Here is a 4,006-nt window from a genome sequence, read left to right as displayed (position 1 = left end):
GGCAGGAACGGAAATCCTGAAACTGGGGAAGAGGAAGTGACTCACGAAAAGGATGAGATTCCAAGTACCAGTTATGAAGGTGTTCCTAACAGGGTAACAAAAAAGAAAGCTGAATCTGATGAAAACAAAGACATTGTAAAGATCATAATCAATGATACAGTTGAAGATACTGAAAGTGAAACTGATGACAGTTCAGATGAAATTATATTAAGAAAAAGCCCAAGGAAAAGAGCTTGGAGAGTGGAGCATAACACAATAGAGCCAAAGACTAAGAAAATCTGTAAAGGAGATAATTGGGCTAAAGAAACTGGTGGATTGAGATTCAAACTTGTGAATAAAGCAAAAGAGACAGAAGAGCAAGTGAATGAGATCAACAGCCAGAGAGAAACACTGGGAAAGAAAATAAAAGTTGTTCAAAGGCCAAAAAGAGTAAGACGACCAAATCAGAAATACAAAACTTGTACTGCCCAAAAGCAATTGGGAAAAGTCAGTAAAAGAAGTCAGTTTAAGAGAAAATTGATTGGTATTCAAAGTATATGATATTTAGTAAAAGCCTGTTATCCTGTGAGACGGATATTGTAAATATAAAAGAAGTCGAAGTTGACACAAGGGCGAAGAAAAACTTGTTAGAGAAATAATTTATAATATAGATTAGAATAGAATTGACACAAGGTCGAAGAAAACTCTGTTAGTAAACTAATATTGTGGAATCTATAGGTGACACAAGGTCGAAGAAAATTGTGTTAGGGAAAATGCCTACTAATAACCATAAAACAAAGTGTTCTACTTTTAGAAAATGGTGTAGATGTTGATCCATTTGTATGGGATTATTAATAATATTATGGATAATTTTAGCTATTGTTATTCCTTTCCAGGATAATTTAACAAAATTGAAATCAAATGTGAGTTTGAATAAGCCAAATGAGAAAGCAGAAGTTCATGAGACTCATGTGTATAAACCAGACTTGCATCAGGATAGGTCTATCAGTGATTTCTCACAAAACACATTTTCAAAGCTATTGCTTGAATATATCAACACCATGAATGTTGATGATTGCTTTGTTTGCATAAAATTGCCTGCATCAGTGTCGGAAGGTGTGACATATCAATACCTTCCTCTTACATATGGAGTAACATGTAGTGTGATTGCAAGTTTGTTTTATCAGGTTGGAAAATTGAAATACCATTATTCCAATGTAGATGAGATTTTTGCTAAATTAAGAATTGATAATTCATTGAACAAAAAGAGACCTGGAAAAGTTATGGGAGAATATTTCTTAGAAATAGAAGAATTAACTCATGAGTATGCTTTTAAACATAATTTGACATGTAAATTGAGATCTGAGGAAAATACTTTTCTAGATATGGTTGAAGAGAGAAGAATTGCTTATAAAAGAAGTGAGAAAGTAAAACATGAAAAATCAAAGTATTGGACATTTAATGATGAAAATCTGGATGATAAGAATATGAATGTAGCTGTAAACATAGATACACCAATGTTAGGGAAATTTTGTATAAGAAGAGACAATACTGTGTATGACAATTATTTTGTGGGTGCAAGTCAATGTAAAGACACTTATAGAATTATAGGGGGTTGGGGATTTAAAGGAGGAAAAGATCCTGTTTTCCCGGGTGTTCATTTTATTTCCGGGAATAGAGCCTATTATAAGTTACCTGACCATTGGTATGGAACTTGTTATGTGGGTTTGGTCTTTCCAAACATTTTCCAAGTAGATAGAGGTAAACATGAGATAGGCAAAGTTCTTAGTAAAAAGAAAAGAGAGAGTGTATTAGAAATAATAGGTGATGTTTTTGGAGTACTGATACCAGCAGTGGGAATTTCATTCAATGCAAATAGAATCCGAAAATTGTCTATGATAGTTGATCGATTGTCAACAGATACTGCAGGAGGTTTCCTGATGGTTGATACTGAAATGGTTGCCATGAGAGCAATGGTAATGCAAAATCGACTTGCCCTTGATATAATTTTTGCAAAAGAGGGAGGAGTCTGTGGAATATTGAAAGTGCAACATTGTTGTACTTATATTCCAGATAAAAGTCCAAATTTAGAAAGGTATATTACAAACATTACATATTTACATAAAGAGATTGAACCACTGGAGGTTGAAGGTGTTCTTGAGAAATTAGGTAGAAGTCTTACAGCAATTAAGCATTGGTTTCAGGAAATAAGTAGTTCAATAGTAGGTAAAATACTAATACCAATAACAATTATAGTAATAGTGATTTTTCTGATAAGACTATGTTGTATATGCAAAAGTAGAAGAGATTTTAGAAAATCAATAAAAAAGACAATTCAAGAAAGAAAAGCAAGAGAAAGAGAAAAGAATGAAATAGAGATGGAAGAAGTCAGAGAAAAGATTTTTAAAGAAATAAAGGAGAAGGATACTAGAGTATAGATTATACTAATATGAAGAACTTGAAACATGTTCTGCTAAATTTTCCAAAATTTTATGAGATGTTTGGTAATAGGATCACCAGATGAGGGAATTGATGGAGCGAGGTGGTAAAAGCAAAATTTTGTATACCGCTCTCGAAATCAATGTTCCATAACGTTAACATTCACTAATGGTGTGATGTGCTTGAATAAACAACCTTAGAGTAATATGCATACATGAACATGTGGGAACACTAATCTTGCTTGCATGATGCCATAAAATTAGCTAATATGTGTTGTTATTGTGATGTGAATTAATGCACAGGTTAATTATAAACAAACGCAATTTAAATGTGCTTATTGTAAAGGTTTTGTGCCAAAAAGTCGCTGGATATGTAAGTATAAAGCGCATTTATGTGGCTTATTTGCTAGGTAACAACTAATAGGGAAATATTAGAATGGTGGGAGGTAAACAGAAGGGTTTCATTACCATAATTAACATGAATTTGTGTTTGTTTCTATGATGGTTCCAAAATGTGGCCTGTGAGGCCTAGTACGAAAATGGCCACTCTGATTCACTGCGAGCGAGTATTGGTCTGCGCATGTGCATCTAAAATTCTGCAAGCGCGAGTGAGCTGACTGTGCTTGGATGGGAGGTTCAAGGACGCCATGCCCCGGAACCTAGGATGGGTGCCAAGCATGGACGATGTAATGCTCAGAGCCTGAGAACTTTTCCCTATGTTTCAAGTGAAGGAAGCGCCTAGGCCACAAACTGTCCTAAACAAAGCCCCTTTATTTTTCTGCTGATTCATCGTGAAAAACATACTGTAATGATGAGGAAGTGCTCATCTACCCCAAATTTGTCCAATCAGAACTCAAATTGGTGATGTTAGTTACTTTTTAGATAGACTAAGCTAGAAAATAGTGCATAAAAACCCCTGATTTTGCTTAGAAGGGGTCGCTCTTTCGATTTCCTCTGGAGATGCTGCTGGACTGAAGATCGATTTCTTGGATGTAAGAACTTCTGTTTTATTTTGTTTTCCTTTGCAGGTCTGTTAGGATAAGATGAGGGTGTTAGCTAGGGATGTTAGGAGAGAAAGAACTTGGAACTATCTGTTCTTTGCTAAACTTTACTGAACTTTAAAATAAATGATCATTTTTGTAAATAAAGTTAAAGATTCTTATTGAATAAAGAAATAAATAAATGCCTAAATGTCGCACATACTAAAAGTTTGCCTTGAATAAAAATTAGATAAATGGAGAAGTAAAAGCTGGTCTTTGGTTTTTCCTACGCCTAGTTTTCGTTCTACAGATCCATTGCCATTATGGTGGTGTGTCTGAATAAAATGGTGTTTGAAATAAAACCATGGTAAATGGCTTTACATTGCAGGTGTAAATAAAAATAGTTTAATAGGTTAAGACACTCCACCAATGTTATAGTAGGACTCCTGGTTCGTTGGCCAAATCTGTGAAGCCGAATTAAATGAACAGAGTAAGTATGCAGTGTAATGGGCCCCACTGTTGAATGCTATGCGTGTTTCTGAGGTTTTGGAGAAATGGCCATGGTGATTTAGAATTTATTTCTGGAGTCCCGCTGTAGCAATACAAACC

This window comes from Lissotriton vulgaris, chromosome 10 (genome assembly GCF_964263255.1).
Source record: "Lissotriton vulgaris chromosome 10, aLisVul1.2, whole genome shotgun sequence".
Classification (NCBI taxonomy): Eukaryota; Metazoa; Chordata; class Amphibia; order Caudata; family Salamandridae; genus Lissotriton; species Lissotriton vulgaris.
Note: the sequence above shows the minus strand (reverse complement) of the source record.